This window comes from Puntigrus tetrazona, unplaced genomic scaffold (assembly GCF_018831695.1).
Source record: "Puntigrus tetrazona isolate hp1 unplaced genomic scaffold, ASM1883169v1 S000000003, whole genome shotgun sequence".
NCBI lineage: Eukaryota > Metazoa > Chordata > Actinopteri > Cypriniformes > Cyprinidae > Puntigrus > Puntigrus tetrazona.
Genome location: NW_025047683.1, coordinates 706,534 through 728,098, shown reverse-complemented (window position 1 = coordinate 728,098; position 21,565 = coordinate 706,534).

The following is a 21,565-nucleotide window of genomic DNA, read 5'->3' as shown; positions in this document are numbered from 1 at the left end:
AGTTGAACATGGGCTGTCCGGTCTCTATGGGATGGGCTTAACGCTGCTCGAAGGGAGGGGCGAGGGCCTCGCGCCCCGCCGATCGGGAAGGGAGTCTGGTTCAGATCCCAGAACCCGGAGTGAGTGGAGGACGGGCGCCGGTAGAGGCGCCTCAGTGCGGTAACGCAAACTAACCCGAGGCTGCACGGGGGCCCCGGAAGAGTTCTCTTTCTTGTGAAGGGCCGGGCACCCTGGAATGGGTTCGCCGCGAGATAGCCCACGCCCCTGGAAAGCGCCGCGCTGTTCCGCAAGCGCCCGTCAGCCTCTCGCCGCCCTTGGAAAATCCGGGAGAAGGTGTGGTGTCTCGCGCCTGGCCGCACTTGGTATCCGCAGCAGGGTTCCCAAGGTGAACAGCGCCCTGCATGTTAGATCAAGGCAGCGTGGGGAAGTCGGGCAAGTCAGATCCGTGAATTTCGGATATGGATTGGCTCGGCGGGCTGGGCCGGCTCGGGCTGAGGTGCGAGCGGGCTGGGACTGCTGGCCGACTGGGGAGCGCGCCGCTGGCGCGCTTCTTCCTGCTCTCGCTTCACGCTGGGTGGCGCTCGGGTCTCCGCTGCCTCCCTCTCCCCTCTTCGGGGCCTCCCGCCTCGGCCTGTCTGGCGCTCTCTCCCACTCGCGGGTCCGGGGAAGGCCGGCCGCCCGGGCGCGCCGTGGGACGGGTCCGGGCTTGGTGGAGGGCTCAGCGGGTCCCCGGGAGCAGTCGCGTGGCGGGCCGGGCAGGCGCGGGGCCGCGGCGCGCGGCGGCGCATTTCCATGCGCAGCCGGCCCTTCGCGCGGATCACCCAGCTACGGCCCGCTGCCGACTCTCGCGCTGCTGCTGTTACGCCCGCCCGCCTCCCGGTCAGGCGGGCTGGCGCGCGGCCGGGCGCTGGCGCCAACCCGGGCGTGGGCCCGGCCGGGCGCCAAGCAGCCGGGCTTAGAACTGGTGCGGACTAGGGAATCCGACTGTTTAATTAAAACAGCATCGCTGGCGCCCGCGCGGTGCTGGACGCTGGCGATTTCGCCCACAGTGCTCTGAAATGTCAAAGTGAAGAAATTCAACGGGCTGCCGGTAAACGCGCGGAGAATTTATGACTTTCTTTGTATAGAAGCCAAACGCCTGGCCATCTAATTAGTGACGCGCATGAATGGATGTAGAACGATTCCCACTGTCCCTACCTGCCTATCTAGCGTAAACCACAGCCAAGGGAACGGGCTTGGCAGAATCAGCGGGGAAAAGAAGAGACCTGTTGAGCTTGACTCTAGTCTGGCACCGTGAAGAGACATGGAGGGGGTGTAGAATATGGGAGGCCCTCGCCCTGAACGGGCGCGGCTTGAAATACCACTACTTCCATCGCTCTCACTTACCCGGGTGAGGGGCAGGAGGCGAGCTCTCCGGCGTGGCCTCAAGCTCTGAGTCTGCCCCGGACGCCGCCCACCGCGGCCTCGGGCGCGACCTGTCCCGGGGGACAGTGGCAGGTGGGGAGTTTGACTGGGGCGTACACCTGTCAAACGGTAACGCAGGTGTCCTGAAGGCGAGCTCAGGGGAGGACAGAAACCCTCCCATGGAGCAGAAGGGCAAAAGCCTCATTTGATCTTGATTTTCAGTATGAGCACGGACTGTGGAAAGCGGGGCCTCACGATCCTTCTGGCTTTTGGTTTGGTCAAGCAGGAGGTGCTCGTGAAAAGTTACCACAGGGATAACTGGCTTGTATGCTGCCGCTCATAGCGACGCCGCTTGATCCTTCGCGATGTCGCAGGCTTTCTTCCTATCATTGTGAAGCAGAATTCACCAAGCGCTGATTGTTCACCCACCAATAGGAACGTGAGCTGGCTTAGACCGCCGTGAGACAGGTTAGTTTTACTTCACTGATACAACGTCGCTGCAATAGTAATCCTGCTCAGTACGCAGAGGAACCGCAGGTTCAGACATTTGGTGCGCAGGTTTGGCTGAGAAGCCACTGCGCGTGGTTACCATCTGCGGATTATGACTGAACGCCCCAGTCAGAATCACGGCAAGAGGCAACGTATACCGCTAGCGCCGCGGTACTTCGATTGGCCACGGATAGCCGCCGCCCTCCGGGCGCCGTGTGAGAGAGCTCAGACGAGATTGGACCGGGTGCGCTTCGAACCAGCGCCGCCCCTACTTCAGACCAAAACACCGAAGTTTGTGGAGAATGTGGTGCAAAATGACTCGTGAGACGACCTGATTCTCTGGGTCAGGGTTTGTATGGCAGAGCAGCCTACCCGCCATGCATCCATTGAAAGTCATCCTAGATCCAATCTTTGTCGGTCTCGAGGAGGAGGCCCAGCCGGGCGACTGGCTGGCATACCTCTCTCCCTCCGCTCGCGTACCCAGTGGAGCGGAGAGAGTGGCAGGCGGAGAGGGGCAGAGTCCGAGCCGGGGCGGAGGGGCGGATTCGGCCGGACGGGGAGCCGGGAGCCCTCTCCGGAAGAAAAACCCCTCCAAAACCTAAGTCGATGGGGGTACCAGTGGCGGAGAGGAACTGAGGGAACGGGCGGAGGAGGCCGCCCGCAGAGAGGGCTGACTCGGCCGGACGGGGGAGCCGCGAGCTCCCTCTCCGGAAGAAAAAACCTCCAAAACCTGGTCGATGGGGGGAAATACAGTGGCGGAGAGGAACCGAGGAACGGCGGAGAGGGCCGCCCGCAGAGAGGGCTGACTGGCCGGACGGGGAGCCGCGAGCTCCCTCTCCGGAAGAAAAACCTCCAAAACCTAAGTCGATGGGGTACCAGTGGCGGAGAGGAACCGAGGAACGGCGGAGAGGGTCCTGCCGCCCGAGTAGAGAGGAGCTGACTGGCACGAGACGACGGAGCCGGCGGGCCTCTCTCCGGGAAGAAAAACCTCCAAAACCTAAGTCGGATGGGGGGGTACCAGTGGCACGTGGTCTTTGAGAGCGCGTTGTGCTGAGATAGTGACCCCGCTTAATAGTGGGAGTACTGGGCACTTAACGGAGAACAGGTGGGTCTCTGGAGGTCCCTTTTGACAGGAGGTTTTTCGAGGTGATGCCCAGAGGGCGAGGTGTGCCGGGCGGGATCGGGCCGAGAGCAGGGCCTGATGTCTGTAAGGCTGAGATGAGCTCTGGGGTGGCGTGAAGGCGTGGCTCGAGAAGTGGCGCTTAACGCGCCTTGATGGGCTGTGAGATGCGCCTGGATGTTTGGACTTAGGTTTTGAACGCTAAAAATACCCTCCGGTGGCGGGGTCGAGTGGGAAAGCGCCCGTGAAGTGGGCTGATCGCGCCGAGATCGCCGTGATGCGCTGGATGTTTGGACTTAGGTTTTGAACGCTTTAAAAAATACTCCGTGGCGGGGGTCGCGGGAAAGCGCCCGTGAAGTGGGGCTTAACGCGCCGAGATCGCTGTGAGATGCGCCGATGTTTGGACTTAGGTTTTGAACGCTAAAAATACTCCGTGGCGGGGTCGAGTGGGAAAGCGCCCGTGAAGTGGCTGATCGCGCCGAGATCGGGCCGTGATGCGCCTGGATGTTTGGACTTAGGTTTTGAACGAAAAAATACCTCCAGGGAGGCCGGGTCGGAGAGGAAAGGCCCGAAGTCGCACTTAACCCGCCGAGATCGCTCAGATATGCGCCTGATGTCTGGACTTAGGTTTTGAAAGCAAAAAATTTACTCCAGGGTGGCGGGGTCGCAGGGAAAGCGCCCGAAGTCGCGACTTAACCCGCCGAGATCGCTGGAAATATGCGCTCTGGATGTCTGGACTTAGGTTTTGAACGAAAAAATTTCTCCAGGGAGGCTGGTCGAGTGGGAAAGCGCCCGAGAAGTCGACGAACCCGCTGAGATCGGCTGAAATATGCGCCTGATGTTTGGACTTAGGTTTTGAACGAAAAATTTCCTCCAGGGAGGCCGGGTCGAGTGGGAAAGGCGCCCGAAAGTCGACTTAACCCGCTGAGATCGGCTGAAAGATGCGCCTCTGGATGTTTGGACTTAGGTTTTGAAAGTAAAAATCCTCCAGGGTGGAGGGGGTCGAGTGGGAAAGCGCCCCGAGAAGTCGTGATTTAACCCGCCGAGATCGGCTGATGAAGCGCTGGATGTCTGGACTTAGGTTTTGAAAGCAAAAAAATTTCTCCAGGGAGGCCGGGTCGAGGGAAAGCCGTCCGAGAAGTCGACTTAACTCCGCTGAGATCGCCTGGAAATCTATGCGCCTGGATGTTTGGACTTAGGTTTGAACGAAAAATTTCTCCCAGGGAGGCCGGGTCGAGGAAAGCGGCCCGAGAAGTCGACTTAATCCGGCTGAGATCGCTGAAACATGCGCCTGGATGTTTGGACTTAGGTTTTGAACGAAAAATTTCCAGGGCAGGCTCCAGGGAGGCCGGGTCGAGTGGGAGCTGTAAGCCCGAGAAGTCGGAATGAAAATTTCTGTGACTTAACTCCGCCGGCCTTTAGGTGAGATCGCTGAAATATGCGCCTGGATGTTTGGACTTAGGTTTTGAACGAAAAAAATTTCTCCAGGGAGGCCGGGTCGTGGTGGAAAGCGCCCGAAAGTCGCACTTTAACCCGCCGAGATCGCCAGCTCATGCGCCTGATGTTTGGACTTAGGTTTTGAACAAAAAATTTCTCTGGTTACCAGGGAGGCCTGGCCGAGGAAAGCGCCCAGAAGTCGACTTAACTCGCTGAGATCGCTGGAAACTATGCGCCTGGATGTTTGGACTTAGGTTTTGAACAAAAAAATTTCCTCCAGGGAGCTGGGTCGAGTCAGGGAGCGCAGGCCAGAAGTCGAACACTTAACCCGCTGAGATCGGCTGGAAATATGCGCTGGATGATTTTCTTGCTTTGGCCTTGAAGAAACATTCACTAAGTCCAACTTCGGGGAAAGGTCCGACCCAAGTCCATACTCCTCCGAGGCTCGATGAGCTCAGGCTGACTGAGAGGCCTCTTCCTGGGCACGATTCAATTTCACCGCACTATGACTCTGAGGTGGCCGCCACCCAGGCAGGGCCTTTATCAACTTTAATTTTTTTTTTTTTTTTTTTTTTTTTTTTTTTCTAAAAACTCCTGAAATTGCAGGCCTTATAGAAAAACATCTATCGAGGGTCTGCTTTAACGGGAATCAGCCCACAAAGCGCTGAGCGCAGTCTGCCTTGTAGAAAACATTCATCCAGGGCCTTTAATAAATAAAATCATACCCAAATCTGTGTTATTGTGACGGGTTAGTCTGTGAGCGCAGGCCTTATGGAAAAATTTCTCATCGAGGGCCTTTATTAAATAAAATCATGCCCAGCAAAGATGAGTTAATGGGTCGGGTTAGTCTGTGAGCGCAGGCCTTATAGAAAACATTTTTCCAGGGCCTTTATTAATGGGTAAAATCACGCCCAAAGAGTTACTAAATGTCGGGTTAGTCTAGTGAGGGCAGGCCTTAAAGAAAACTGTCATCCAGGCCTTTATTAAACAAAATCATGCCCATAAGAGCAAGCATGTAACGTGGGTTAGTCTCAGAGCGCAGCCCTTAAAGAAAACATTTTTCCAGGGCCTTTATTAAATAAAATCATGCCCAATAAAGCGCATATAAAAAGGGTTAGTCTGTGAGAGCGCAGGCCTTATAGAAAATTGATTTTTTCCAGGGCCTTTATTAAATAAAATCATGCCCACAAAGCGTTACATGTGTCGGGTTAGTCTGTGAGCGCAGGCCTTATAGAAAATACATTTATCCAGGGCCTTTATTAAGAAAACTGGGCCTAACAAAGAGTTACTGTGTCAAGTTAGTCTGTGAGCGCAGGCCTTAAAGAAAAACTGTTTTCCAGGGCCTTTATTAAATAAAATCATGCCCACAAGAGTGTTATTGTAACGGGGTTAGTCAGTGAGCGCAGGCCTTATAGGAAAACATTTTTCCAGGGCCTTTATTAAATAAAATCACGCCCACAAAGCACATTGTGTCGGGTTAGTCTGTGAGCGTGAGGCCTTATAGAAAAACATTTTTCCAGGGCCTTTATTAAATAAAATCACGCCCACAAAGAGTTACTGTGTCGGGTTAGTCTGTGAGGGTAGGCCTTAAAGAAAACTGTCATCCAGGGCCTTAATTAAATAAAATCATGCCCATAAGAGTGCTATTGTAACGGGGTTAGCCAGTGAGCGCAGGCCTTATAGAAAACATTCATCGAGGGCCTTTATTAAATAAAAATCATGCCCACAAAGAGTTACTGTGTCGGGTCAGTCTGTGAGCGCAGGCCTTATAGAAAACATTTTTCCAGGCCTTTATTAAAGCTAAAATCACGCCCAATAAAGAGTTATTGTGGATGGGGTTAGTCTGTGAGCGCAGGCCTTATAGAAAAGTCATTCATCGAGGCCTTATTAAATAAAATCACGCCAAAAGCAGCGGCTACTGTGTCGGGTTAGTCTGTGAGCGTGAGGTTCTTATAGAAAACATTTTTCCAGGGCCTTTATTAAATAAAATCACGCCTAACAAAGAGTTACTGTGTCGGGTTAGTCTGTGAGGGCAGGCCTTAAAGAAAACTGTCATCCAGGGCCTTAATTAAATAAAATCATGCCCATAAGAGGCATTGTAACGGGGTTAGCCAGTGAGCGAGGCCTTATAGAAACATTTCTAATCGAGGGCCTTTATTAAATAAAATCATGCCCACAAAAGAGTTACTGTGTCGGGCCAGTCTGTGAGCGCAGGCCTTATAGGAAAACATTTTTCCAGGCCTTTATTAAATAAAATCACGCCCACAAAGAGTTACTGTGTCAAGTTAGTCTGTGAGCGCAGGCCTTATACAAAATATTCATCTGAGGGCCTTTATTAAATAAAAATCACGCCCAATGAAGAGTTACTGTGTCGGGTTAGTCTGTGAGCGCAGGCCTTATAGAAAACATTCATCCAGGGCCTTTATTAAATACAATCATGCCCAACAAAGCGTTAATGTGTCGGGGTTAGTCTGTGAGCGCAGGCCTTAAAGAAAAAAACTGTATCCAGGGCCTTTATTAAATAAAATCATGCCCAATGAAGCGTTACTGTGTCAAGTTAGTCTGTGAGCGCAGGCCTTATAGAAACCATTTTTTCCAGGGCTTTATTAAATAAAAATCATGCCCAATAAAGCGCATTGTGTCGGGTTAGTCTGTGAGCGTGAGGCCTTATAGAAAACATTTTTCCAGGGCCTTTATTAAATAAAAATCATGCCCAAATAAAGAGTTACTGTGTCGGGTTAGTCTGTGAGCGCAGGCCTTATAGAAAACATTTATCCAGGGCCTTTATTACAAAATCATGCCCAATGAAGTGTTATTGTGTCGGGTTAGTCTGTGAGCGCAGGCCTTATAGAAAACATTTTTCCAGGGCCTTTATTAAATAAAATCATGCCCATAAAGTGTTATTGTGTCGGGTTAGTCTGTGAGCGCAGGCCTTATAGAAAACATTTTTCCAGGGCCTTATTAAATAAAACTCATGCCCCCAATAAAGAGTTATTGTGGTCGGGTTAGTCTGTGAGCGCAGGCCTTATAGAAAACATTTTATCCAGGGCCTTTATTAAATAAAAATCATGCCTCAATGAAGCGTTATTGTGTCGGGTTAGTCTGTGAGCGCAGGCCTTATAGGAAAACATTCAATCAGGCCTTTATTAAATAAAAATCATGCCCAAATAAGTGCTATTGTGATGGGGTTAGTCTCAGACTCCCAGGCCCTGTGTAAATATCCATCACCTGGGCCTTTATATAGAGGCCTAAAAAATCATGCCCACAAGGCAAGAAGAAAGAAGTGCTAGAAGAGGTCAGGCTGCAGGCCTTAGCTTAGGCCTTAGATTAGTTCCAGGGCCTTAGGCTAATAAGAAGCGTTTCCAAAAAAGTAGTGTTAGGTTGTCTGTGAGAGGGCCAGGCTAGGGCTAGGGCCTTTAGGCTAGGTTAGAAGAAATAAGGGCTGTATAAGTTAGCTTGTGAGAAGCTAGAAGAGGTTAGGCCAGGCTAGCCTAGGGCTAGGCTAGGTTAGGATAGTTAGAAGTTAGTCTGGGCCAGTGAGCTGCAGGCCTTATAGAAAATATCTATCCAGGGCCTTTATTAAATAAAATCATGCCCAAATAAGTGTTATTGTGATGGGGTAAGTAGTCTGTGAGCGCAGGCCTTATAGAAAACATTCATCCAGGGTCTCTATTAAAATAAAATCATGCCCAAATAGGTGTTACTGTGTAGGTTAGTCTGTGAGCGCAGGCCCTTTGTAAATATCTCATCCAGGCCTTAATTAAATAATATCATGCCCAAATAAGTGTTATGTGATGGAGTAAGTTAGTCTGGAGGCAGAGCGCAGGCCTTATAGAAAAACATTCATCCAGGGCCTTTATTAAATAAAATCATGCCCAAATAAGTGTTATTGTGATAGGGTAGTTATCTGTGAGCGCAGGCCTTATAGAAACATCTTCATCCAGGGCCTTTATAGAATAAAATCATGCCCAAATAAGTGTTATTGTGGGGATGGGGTTAGTCTGTGAGCGCAGGCCTTATAGAAAACATTCTCCAGGGCCTTTATTAAATAAAATCATGCCCAACAAGTGCGCTATTGTGTCAAGTTAGTCTGTGAGCGCAGGCCTTGTAGAAAATATCTCATCCAGGGCCTTTTTAAATAAAAATCATGCCCAAATAAGTGTTATTGTGATGGGGTTAGTCTGTGAGCGCAGGCCTTATAGAAAAACATTCATCCAGGGCCTTTATAGAATAAAATCATGCCCACATAAGTAAGTATTGTGATGGGGTTATCTGTGAGCGCAGGCCTTATAGAAAACATCTATCCAGGGCCTTTATAGAAAAAAAAAATCATGCCCAAAATAAGGTGTTAGTGTGAGGGTTAGTCTGTGAGCGCAGGTCTTGTAAAAACATTCATCCAGGGCGAGAATGAAATAAAACGATGCCCATTAAAGTGTTATCTGCGCTTGGGGTTAATGTGGTGAGCCCAGGCCCTTTGGAAAATTGAAATCCAGACACGGGGTTCTGGGCTAATGTGTGTCGGCTGAGAAGTCGCCTTAATCCGCCTTGATCGCTGTAACGAGCGCCTGGATGTCTGGACGAAGGTTTTTTGAACATTAAAAAATCTCCAGGGTGGAGGGGGTCGAGGAAAGCGCCCGAGAAGTCGCAAAGATTTAACCCGCCCGAGATCGGCTGAAATATGCGCTTCTGGATGTCTGGACTTAGGTTTTGAACGCTTAAAAATCTCCCAGGGTGGCGTAAGGTCGAGGAAAGCGGCCCGGGAAGTCGACTTAACCCGCCGAGATCGGTCTGAAACATGCGCCTGGATGTCTGACTTAGGTTTTGAACGCTAAAAAATACTCCAGGTGGAGGGGGTCGAGGGAAAGCGTCCGGGAAGTCGTGACTTAACCCGCCGAGATCGGCTGAAATATGCGCCTGGATGTCTGGACTTAGGTTTTGAAAGCAAAAAAATCCTCCAGGTGGAGGGGTCGAGTGGAAAGCGCCCGAAGTCGTGACTTAACCCGCCGAGATCGTTTGAAATATGCGCTGGATGTTTGGACTTAGGTTTTGAAAGCAAAAATCTCCAGGGTGGCGGGGGTCGAGTGGGAAAGCGCCCGAAGTCGACTTAACCCGCCGAGATCGCCTGAAATATGCGCGCTGATGTCTGGACTTAGGTTTTGAAACGCTTAAAAAAATACCTCCAGGTGGAGGGGGTCTTTAGGGAAAGCCGCCTCGAAGTCGATTTAACCCGCGCCGAGATCGCTGGAAATATGCGCCTGGCGTTTGGACTTAGGGTTTTGAAAGCAAAAATCCTCCAGGTGGCGGGGGGGTCGAGTGGAAAGCGCCCGGTGAAGTCGCACTTAACCCGCCGAGATCGCCTGAAATATGCGCCTGATGTTTGACTTAGGCTTTGAAGCAAAAAAATTTCTCCAGGTGGCGGGGTCGAGGAAAAGCTACCCGGGAAGGTCGACTTAACCCGCCGCCGAGATCGCCTGAAATATGCGCCTGATGTTTGGACTTAGGTTTTGAAAGCAAAAAATTTCTCCAGGTGGCGGGGGTCGAGGGAAAGGCCCGAAGTCGACTTAACCCGCCGAGATCGTCTGAAATATGCGCCTGGATGTTTGGACTTAGGTTTTGAACGAAAAATTCTCCAGGGAGACCGGGTCGAGGGAAAGCGGGCCGAGAAGTCGTGACTTAACCCGCCGAGATCGGCTGGATGAAGCGCGCTGGATGTCTGGACTTAGGTTTTGAAAGCAAAAAATTTCTCCAGGACGGGCGGGGTCGCAGTGAAAGGCCCGGAAGGCGACTTAACCCGGACTCGATCGTGTCGGATGAAGCGCCTGGATGTTTGACTTAGGTTTTGAACGCAAAAATTTCTCCAGGACGGCGGGGTCGGTGGGAAAGCCGCCCGAAGGCGATTTAACCTGGACTCGATCGGCGGATGGAAGCGCCTGGATGTTTGGACTTAGGTTTTGAACGCAAAAATTTCTCCAGGACGGCGGGGTCGAGTGGAAAGCCGCCTCGAAGGCGACTTAACCCCGGACTCATCGGGTCGGATGAAGCGCCTGGATGTTTGGACTTAGGCTTTGAACGGAAAAATTTCTCCAGGACGGCGGGGTCGAGCGGGAAAGGTTCGGAAGGCGACTTAACCCGGACTCGATCGTCGGATGAAGCGCCTGGATGTTTGGACTTAGGTTTTGAACGAAAAAATTTCTCCAGGACGGCGGGGTCGAGTGGGAAAGCGTCCGGGAAGGCGACTTAACCCGGACTCGATCGGTCGGATGGAAGCGCCTGGATGTTTGGACTTAGGTTTGAACGAAAAAATTCTCCAGGACGGCACGGGGTCGGAAAGCGCCCGGGAAGGCGACTTAACCCGGACTCGATCGGGTCGGATGAAGCGCTTCGGATGTTTGGACTTAGGTTTTGAACGAAAAATTTCCAGGACGGACGGTCGGTCGAGTGAAAGCTACCGGAAGGCGCACTCACTTAACCGGACTCGATCGGTCGGATGAAGTTACCTGGATGTTTGGACTTAGTTTTGAACGAAAAATTTCCTCCAGGACGGGCGGGGTCGAGTGGGAAAGCCATCCGGGAAGGCGCGTGAAGCTTAACTCCGATTTGATCGAAAAAATTCATCCAGGATGGATGAAGCGCCTGGGATGCGATTTTCGCTTCGGGTCGGAAAATTGCAAATTAAGTCCAACTTCGGGAAAGGTCCGACTTCATACTTCTCCGAGGCTCCGAGTCAGGCCGACCGAGAGGCCTCCTCCCGGCATGATTCAAATTTTCTCCTGCGACCCTGGAGGTGGCCGCAGCACAGGAGCAACTTTTACATGGGTACACGCATTTCGTGAACGCGTGGTTTTGTGGACTTAGTCCTGAGCGAAAAAAAGTCGAAAACGACTAAGTCCATATCGACTTAGGTTTTGAACGCAATCTTTCTGAAGCTCCGCGCAGGGAGCTATCGAACGCTTCACCTGAAACACGGACACAGACGCCGAGAGAGAGGACGTCGACGGGCAGAGCGCCCCTCGCCCGGAACGCGGATCGATTGAGCGCCAAAGCGCTTCAGCCTAGACTCCACCTGCTCAGCCAGCCCCGCTGGCCGCTATGGGTCGGGAGTGCTGCAGGGGCACGCGCGCAATGGGTTTACGCTTGGGCTTTGACAGCACGCCGCGCCCGGCACAATTTGGACGCTCACATGCAGCAGGCCCCAGCCCGGCGGAAGGCGCCCAACCCTTCGAGGAGGCCCAGACGGCCGGTCAGAGCGCAGGAGGTCCGCCACCGCGGGCGTGGAGGGGGCAGAACGCGACGCTGCCCCGGCGACGCCAGCGCGGGTACCCCGCCCCGTGGAAACACTTTTCTCGAGCCGCCGCCAGCGATCCCAGCGCCACCCACCCCGGTAAAACGGCGACTTCGCCGGGGAAGGTTCGGAGCCGCCGCCGCCCTCTATGAGCGTGGCCGGTTCAGCCGAGGGTCCGCCGGGTCTGCCCAGGCCTCCTCAGGCGGATTGAGACCCGTGTGTAGGCAAAAACGCGTCAAGGGCCGGTTGGTCCCTTTGGCGACTCCACAGGGGGTTACCTGGCTTGATCCTGCCAGTAACATATGCTTTGTCTCAAAGATTGGCCATGCAGGCTCTGGCGCACACGCCGGTACAGTGAAACTGGCAATGGCTCATTAAATCAGTTATGGTCCTTTGATCGCTTCCACCCGTACTTGGATAACTGTGGCAATTCCAGAGCTAATAGTATGCAAACGAAGGCCGATCGCCGACATCGCGGGGCGGAGGCTAGGACGCGGCGCATTTATCAGATCCAAAACCCATCCGGCATTTCGGGGATCTGGCCTCCCGACCCGTACTTTGGTGACTCTAGATAACCCCGGCCGATCGCCGCTTCTTCCGCAAGCGCCATTTATCTATTCGGAAAGTGTCTGCCCTATCAACTTTCTCATGGTACATCAGGCGCCTACCATGGTGACTCACGTGGTGACGGGGAATCAGGGTCCGATTCCGAGAGGGAGCCTGAGAAACGCTACACACATCCAAGGAAGGCAGCAGGCGCGCAAATTACCCATTTCCACTCGGAGAGGTAGTGACGGTGGTCAATACAGGCCCTTTCGAGGCCCTGTAATTGGAATGAGCGATCTTAAACATACACTACGGCGAGGACCTACTTGAGGGCAAGTCTGCGCCAGCAGCCGCGTAACGAGCCAGCCCAATAGCGTATACAAAGTTGTTGCTGCAGTTAAAAGCCTGGTGAGTTGATCTCGGATCTGGCTGGCGGTCCACGAGAGGCGAGCCACCGCCCAGGCCCCAGGTCCCCGCCCCGAGGCGCCTTCGATGCCCTTGGCTGGGTGTCCGTCCGAGGGGCCCAAAGCGCTTACTTTGAAAAATTAGAGGTTCAAAGTGCAGGCCGAGCGCCGCTGCTGAATACCGCAGCTAGGAATAATGGAATAGGACTCGTTCCTATTTTTGTGGTTTCTGAACCTGGAGCCATGATTATGAGGGACGGCCGGGGTATTTCTGGGACAGCTGCCGCTAGAGGTGAAATTCTTGACCGCGTAAGACGGACGGTAAAGCGAAAGCATTTGCCAAGAATGTTTTCATTAATCAAGAACGAAAGTCGGAGGTTCAAGACGATCAGATACCGCTGTAGTTCCGACCAGAACGATGCGCCGACCCGCGATCCGCGCAAAAAGTTATTCTGGCGACTCGCCGGCAGCGCAAGGGAAACCACGAGTCTTTGGGTTCCGGGGGAGTGGTTGCAAAGCTGAAACTTAAAGGAATTGACGGAAGGGCACCACTTCAGGAGTGGAGCCTGCGGCTTAATTTGACTCAACACGGGAAACCTCACCCGGCCCGGATAATGGAAAAAGGATTGACAGATTGATAGCTCTTTTCGATTCTCTGTGGGTGGTGGTGCATGGCCGGTTTAGTTGGTGGAGCGATTTGTCTGGTTCATTCCGATAACGCACCCAGACTCCGGGTTGCTAAAATAGTGGCGCGCCACTGGGTCGGGCGCCAAAAACTTTAGAGGGACAAGTGGCGTTTCAGCCACGCGAGATGGAGCAATAACAGGTCTGTGATGCCCTTAGATGTCCGTGGGCTGCACGTCACGGGCTTACAATGGGCGGATCAGCCGCAGTGTCTGGCCCTGCGCTTTAGAGTGCTGGTAACTGGCTGAACCCCGCCGTGATCGGACTGGGGATTAAAACTATTTCCATCAACGAGAATTCAGTAAGCGGGTCATAAGCTCGCGCTGATTAAGTCCCTGCCCTTTGTACACACCGCCCATCCGCTACTACCGATTGATGGTTTAGTGAGGTCTTCGGATCGCCCTCACCAGTTTCCTCGCTGCCTCGCGGAGCGCCGAAGACGATCAAACTCTGACTATCTAGAGGAAGTAAAAGTCGTAATAAGGTTTCCGGGAGGTGAACCTCCGCGGAAGGATTCATTATCGGCCCGCCCGATCCAAAGCGGTAAACGCCCCGGGCGGGAGGCCTAGCCTACTCCTCCCCCGCCTCAAGCCCGGGGGTGCGCGGTGAGGCCGGCGGCCCGGCGCGGCTCTCTCCGGAGCACCGAAGCCGGCGTAAGCGCAGAGCGATAAGAAAAAAAAGGGAACTTGACTGTCGCGCAGACTGGCGGCCCCCCCGCCGCAGCGCGCGGGGCTGAGCCGGGCCCTGGCGGGTACCCGCACGGCCTCCGACCGTGGTTCAAAGTCTCCTCCCGCTGGCATGAGGCGCCTGTCCGGGTAAAAAAACTCTATCCTATTTTACTTCATGATCCAGCGTGGCCGTGGCCTTGAGAGGTCTGCCGCTCAAAAACCCAAGACGGCAAAAAGAAACTCCAGCACAAAAACCTGGAGACGCATGGAGAGAGAGATCCATGAGAAGGGGAACGCCCGCCTCTGGGAGGCTTGACGCACCCGCGGAGGAGGCTTGGAGGCACCCACCGCGAAGCGCCATGGCGCTGTCGCCAGATACTCGGGCGGGCCTCTCTCTGCTTTCCAGCGCGCGGCCGAGCCGGGCCCTGGCGGGTACCCGCACGGCCTCCGGGACCGTGGGTCCAAAGTCTCCTCCCGCTAAGCGAGGGGCGCCTGGTCCGGGTAAAAAAACTCTCATCCTATTTTACTTATGATCCAGCGGCCGTGGCTCCAGAGGTCTGCCGCCAAAAACCAAAACGCAAAAAGAACCGCATAAAACCTAAGGCGCGAGAGAGAGAGAGAGAGAGAGAGATCCGAGAGAACTTGACTGTCGCTGCAGACTCTCGCGGCCCCTGCTTCCAGCGAAGGGGGTCTGAGCTGGGCCCTGGCGGGTACCCAGCACGGCCTCGGGACCGTGGGTTCAAAGTCTCTCCCGCAAGGAGGAGCGCCTGCCCCGGGTAAAAACTCCCATCCTATTTTTACTTCATATGATCCAGCGGCCGTGGGCTCGAGAGGTCTGCCGCTAAAAAAACCTAAAACGGCAAAAAGAACCGCCAAAAACTAAGGCAAGAGAGAGAGAGAGATCCGTGAGAACTTGACTGTCGCAGACTTCGGCGGGCCCCTGCTTTAGCGCGGGGCCGAGCCGGGCCCTGGCGGGTACCCGTGACGGGCTCCGGGGACCGTGGTTCAAAAGTCTCCTCCCGCGGGATGAGGGGCGCTCATCCCGGTAAAAAAAAACTCTCATCCTATTTTACTCTATGTTCCAGCGCCGTGGCCTAGAGAGGTCTGCCGCCCAAAACATCCAAGACGGCAAAAGAACCGCATAAAAAACCTAAGACGGCTGAGAGAGGGATTCGCTGAGAAGGGAAACGCTGCCTCTGGAGGCTTGACGACTCACTGGAGGCTTGAGCAACCTATCATTGCGAGCGCCCACCCCTTGGCACGGGTGGGGCCGAGGCCGCGCAGCCTCTGAAAGACTTGCTTTACAACCCCGGCGGGTACCCAGCAGGCCTTCGGGACTGTGGGGTTCAAGTCCCTCCGCGGGGCGCCTGGCCGGGGAACGCACTTTGTATTTTTGAACTCACATAAGCCTGTGCAGTTCGGCTCGCTCCGGGCGCTAAACTCAAACGCAGTACGCACTTTAGCGGTGGATCACCTCCTGCTCGTGCGCCGATGAAGAACGGCGCCAGCCTGCGTAGAACTAATGTGAATTGCAGGATTACATCGATCATCGACACTTCGAACGCACTTTTGCGCTCCCGGTCCGCCCCGCCACGCCTGTCTGAGGGTCGCTTCCCATCGACCGGGACCTCCGGGTCCCGCGGCTGAGCGTCGCAGGGGCTTCCGCCTCTCCGCCCTCCCAAGTGCAGACCAGCCACGGCACGCGCCCCGGCGGAGTCGAGCGCCCGGCTTCCCTCCTACGAGGGGAGGTCGGCGCCCCCCAGGCGCCTGGGACTGAGCGCGCCCTCCTCCGGCGCCCCGGTGGGTGTCTGCTACTCACGCCTCGCCGACGTGGGACTCCCGGCCCTCCGCCGGACGACGCCCGGCGAATGGGAGGTTCGCGCCTCCGCCTCGCCCCGGCGCCCTGCCCGGCGCGCGAACCAGACCTGTTCAGGCCAGCCTGCAGCAGCAGCGCGGCGTCGCTCCCAACCCATATCCGATACAAACGACTCTCAGATCAGACGCAGATTTACCCGGCTGAATTTAAGTATATTACTAAGCTGAGGAAAAGAAATTGGTCAAGGATTCCTCAGTAGCGCAGCAGCGGAAGAGGGAAGAGCCCAGCGCGAATCCTCGCTGCGGCCACGGCGGCGTAGGGATGGCGTATGACAGAAGACTGCTTCTCGGCGCGGTCGGGGGCCCAAGTCCTCTGATGGAGGCTTAGCCTGTGGACGTGTGGAGGCCGGGTAGCAGGCCCCCCCCGCCGGGGTGCGGTTCTTCTCGAGTCGGGTTGCTTGGGAATGCAGCCCAAAGCGGTGGTAAACTCCATCTGATACACACTCGCACGAGACCGATAGTCGATAAGTACCGTGGAGGGGAAAGCTGAAAAGAACTTCAAGAGAGTTCACCAGGGCGTGAAACCGCTTAAGAGGTAAACGGGTGGGGTCCGTGACGGTCTGCCCGGAGGATTCAGGCTCGGCGGCCCGCCGGGCCCGGCGCGTTGGTGCGCGGATCCCTTGACCGGGAACGCCGCCCGCCCGACGCCGCGCCGCCGCCGGGTGCACTTCTTCCGAGGCGGCAGCGCCGCGATCGCCCGGTTTGGCCAGGAAGGGCTGGGGCGAAGGTGGCAGGCGGCCCTCTCAGCCGGGGCCGCCGGTTTTACAGAGCCCCATCACGCTCCGACTTTGCCGCCGCCGCCACTTCCGGGGCCGCTGGGAAGTGTCTCGCGCTTTCCTCCTGGGCCGCGCGAGGGACGGGCCCTCGCCCCGGCGCGCCGCGCGCAACGGGCCGACTGGGACCGGACTGTCCTCAGTCCGCCCCGACCGCGCTTCGCGCCGGGCCAGGGAAGCGGGATCCGCCCGTGCATAGCGGCGCCGAGGTCCGCGTGAGGTCACCACCACCGCACCCGGCCTTGTCGAAACACGTGACTCAAGGAGCCCAACGCGCGCGCAGCCAGGCAGCAGCCTCTTGAGCCCCTACGGCGCAATGAAGGTGGAAGGCGCGCCCACCGCTCAGGTGGGATCTCCCGCTCGCGCGGGGCGCACTCACCGCCCCGCCTGGGCCCGCATCGGCAGGTGCAGCCAGAGCCAGAGCGCGATGGTACCCGGAAGATGGTGAACTGGCATGCCTGGCAGGGCGGCCTTGCCAGAGGAAATCCCAGGAGGCCCGTGAGCGGTCCTGACGTGGCAAATCGGTCCGCCCGACCTTGGGTATAGGGGCGAAGACTAATCAACCATCTAGTAGCTGGTTCCTCCGGTTTCCCTCAGGATATTGACGCGTCAGCCGCATAAAGCAGTTTTATCCGTAAAGCGAGATGACAAGAGGCACTCTGGGGCCGAAAACGATCTCAACCTATTCTCAAATCCTTAAATGGTAAGCCCGGCTCGCTGGCCTGGAGCCTGGGCGGAATGCTAGACGCCAAGGGGGCCACTTTTGTAAGTAGAACTGGCGCTGCGGGATGAACCGAACGCTGGTTACGCGCCTGGCGCACACGCCATCAGACCTCAGAAAAGGGTGTTGGTTGATAGAGACAGCAGGACGGGTGGCCATGGAAGTCGGAATCCATTAAGGAGTGTGTACAAACTCACCGGCCGTAATCAACTAGCTCCTGAAATGGATGGCGCTGGAGCCGCGTGGCCCATACCCGCCAGCGACGGGCACGACTCACGCTTGTATCGACAGAGATACGCCTGACGAGGCAGGGAGGGCCGCCACAAAAGCTGAAGCCCAGGGCGCGGGCCCGGGTGAGCGCCGCGTGCAGATCTGGTGGTAGTAGCAAAATATTCTCAAACGGAGAGCTTTGAAGGCCGGCGGAGAAGGGGTGCGTGAACAGCAGTTGAACATGGCCAGTCGGGAACCGGCGGGATGGCGAACGCCGCTTCGAAGGAGGGGCGATGGCCTGGCCGCCCGGCCGATCGAAGGGAGTCTGGCTCAGATCCCAGAACCCGAGTGAGTGGAGACGGCGCCTGAGAGGCGCCCAGTGCGCGGTAACGCAAACGTAACTCCGAGAAGCGCTGATGGGGCCCCGGAAGAGTTCTCTTTTCTTTGTGAAGGGCCGGGCACTTGGAATGGGTTCGCCCCAGATAGGGGCCCACGCCCTGAAAGCGCCCGCGTTCCGCGCGGTTCGTCAGCTCCTCGCTGCCCTGGAAAATCCGGGAGAAGGTGAGGTCTCGCGCTGGCCGCACCTATATCCGCAGCAGGTCTCCAAGGTGAACAGCCTCTGCATGTTAGACTGGAAGGCAGCGTAAGGAAGTCGCAAAAGTCAGATCCAACTTCCGGAGATAAGGATTGGCCCTAAGGCTGGGCCGGGCCGGGCTGAGGTGCGGAGCGGGCTGGACCGCCGACAGGGGAGCGCGCGCCTTCGCCGCGCCTTTCCTGCTCGCTCCTGCTTCGCCGCCGGCGCTGCGTTCGCCGTTCTCGCTCCTCCTTCCTCCGCTCCGCGCCTCGCCTCGTCTCGTTCCGCGCTCCTCCCCACCTCGCGCGGGTCCGGGGAAGGCCGGCCGGCCCGGGCGGGCCGGGGGGACGGGGTCCGGTTGGTGGAGGGCTCCGCGGGTCCTCCGGACAGTCGCGTGTATGGCCGGGCAGGCGGGGGCCTGCCATGCGCGCGGCGGCGACTCTGGGCGCAGGCCGGGCCCTTCTCGCCGGATCACCCAGCCACGCCTCGCCGACTCCCGCTACCGCGCTACCAGCGTCCGCCCCGCCCCCGCTCAGGCCAGGGCGGCCGCCACGGCCGGCGCTGGCGCGTAACCCGGGCGCTGGCCTCGGCCGCGCCCAAGCAGCCGGGCTTTAGAACTGGTGCGTGACCAGGGAATCCGACTGTTTAATTAAAACAAAGCATCGCGAAGGGGGTTCGCGCGGAAAGCGTTGTTGACGCTGATGTGATTTCGCCCAGTGCTCTGAATGCCAAAGTGAAGAAATTCAACGGCGCTGTAAACGGTAAGGAGTAAGTCATGACTTCTTAATAGAGCCAAACGCCTCGGTCATCTAATTAGTGACGCGCGATGAATGGATGAACGAGATTCCCACTGTCCCTACCTGCTATCTAGCGAAACCACAGCCATGAACGGGCTTGGCAGAATCAGCGTGGGAAAGAAGACCTCTGTTGAGCTTGACTCAGTCTGGCACCGTGAAGAGACATGAGGGGTGTAGAAGAACAGCGGCAGGCCCCGTTCCAACGGGCGCCGGGTTGAAATACTCACTACTCTTATCGCTTCCTCACTTACCCGTGAGGTAGGAGGCGCAGCCCCGCGGCCGCTAAGCTTCTGAGTCTAAGCTTCCGGCGCCAGCCACCATGTGCCCTGCACGCCAGACCTGTCCCGGGACAGTGGCAGTGGGGAGTTTGATTGGAAGCGGTACACCTGTCAAACGGTAACGCAGGTGTCCTAAGGCATGAGCCTAGGAGGACAGAAATTTCCCATGGAGCAGAAGGGCAAAAGCTCTTGATCTTTTGATTTTCAGTATGAGCATCGGACCGTGAAAGCGGGGGCCTCACGATCCTTCTGGCTTTTTGGGTTTTAAGAGGAGGTGTCAGTAGTTACACTTTACAGGGATAACTGGCTTGTGGCGCTGCCGCCCATAGAAGACGCCGCTTTTGATCCTTCTTCCTCGCCGATGTTGGCTCTTCCTATCATTGTGGAAGCAGAATCTACCAAGCGTTGGATTGTTCAAATTTTACCAATAGGGAACGTGAGCTGGTTTAGACCGTCGCCGAGGGAGACAGGTTAGTTTTAACTCCACTGATACAACGCCGTTGCGGCCAGTAATCCTGCCTAGTACGAGGAACCGCGAGGTTCAGAGCATTTGCGCGTGGTAAGCTTGGCTGAGAAGCCACCGTGCGGGTTTACCATCTGCGATTATGACTGAACGCTTAAGTCAGAATTCCACTAAGAGGCAACGTGATACCGCTGCGCCCGCAGTATTTCATGGTACTGGCCACGGATAGCCGCTGGTTCCCGGGCGCCGTGAGGAGAGCCGATGAGATTGACTGGGCGCGCTGATCGAGCGCCGCCTCCCTACTTCAGACCAAAAACACCGTAGTCAGGGAGAATGGTGCAAATGACCTGTGAGACGACTCTGATTCTGGGTCAGGGTTCAGAGTATGGCAGGAGCAGCCTCAGCAGTACGCTGGCCATGCATCCATTGGAAAGTCATCCCTAGATCCACCTTGTCGGTCCGAGGAGGAGCGCCCAGCCAGCGACTCCTCGGCTGGCATATCTCCTCCTCGCTCAAACAAAGGTACCAGTGAGCGTGAGAGAGAGTGGCAGGCGGAGAGGGGCAGAGTCCGAGCCGCGGAGGGCGGATTCGGCCGGACGGGGAGCCAGCGAGCTCCTCTCCGGAAGAAAAAAACCTCCAAAACCTAAGTCGATGGGGGGTACCAGTGGCGGAGGGAACCGAGGGAACGTGGCGGAGAGGCCGCACCGAGAGAGGGGTTGACTGGTCGATTTGGGAGCTGGCGTAGCTCCTCCGAAGAAAAACCTCCAAAACCTGGAGTCGATGGGGGGCAGCGGCTGAGGAACCTGAGGGAACTGCGTGAGAGGGCCGCCGAGAGAGGGCTGACTCCGGTCGGACGTGGGAGCCGCGAGCCCCCTCCGGAAGAAAACCTCCAAACCACTAAGTCGATGGGGGTACACAAAGGGCGGAGAGGAAAACTGAGGGAACGTGGCGGAGAGGGCGCCTCGCAGAGAGGGCTGACTCGGCCGGGACGCGTGAGCCGGCGGGCCTCTCCGTAAGCAGAAACCTCCAAAACCTAAGCCGATGGGGGGTACCAGTGGCACGGTTCTTTGAGAGCGCGGTTGTGCTGAGATAGGCACCTGGCTTATTAGTGGAGAGCACCGGGCACACTAACGGAGAACAGGTGGTCCCTCGGAGAACCTTGGTGGAGCTCTTCGGAGGTGATGCCCGAGAGGGCTTAGGTGTGCCGGCGACTGGCCGTGAGCAGGGCCTGATGTCTGTGGCTGGAGATGAGCTCGGGGGTTCAGGAAGGTGTTGCACCGAGAAGTGGCGCCTTAACCCGCCTTGATGGGCTGTGAGGAGTTTCTGGATGTTTGAATGACCAGGTTTGAACGCTTTAAAAATACCTCCGGGTGTATGGGGTCGCAGGAAAGCGCCTTTGAAGTGGGGTTTAACGCGTCGAGATCGGCCAGAGGATGCGCCTGATGTTTGGACTTAGGTTTTGAACGCTTTAAATAATACCGTGGGTGGCGCGTGGTCGAGTGGGAAAGCGCTCGCGAAGTGGGGCTTAACGCGACGGTGATCGGCCAGAGATGCGCCTGGATGTTTGGACTTAGGTTTTGAACGCTTAAAAATACCTCCGGGTGGCGTGGTCGAGCGGGAAAGCCGCCCGAAGTGGGGCTTAACGCGTCGAGATCGGGCTGGGTGATGCGCCTGGATGTCTGGACTTGTAGTTTTGAACGCTTAAAAATACTCTCCGGGTGGCGGGGGTTTGCGGGAAAGCGCCCGTGAAGTGGGGCTTTAACGCGCCGCAGATCGCCGTGATGCGCTTCTGGATGGGTCTGGACTTAGGTTTGAACATTCTAAAAAAATACTCGGGGTG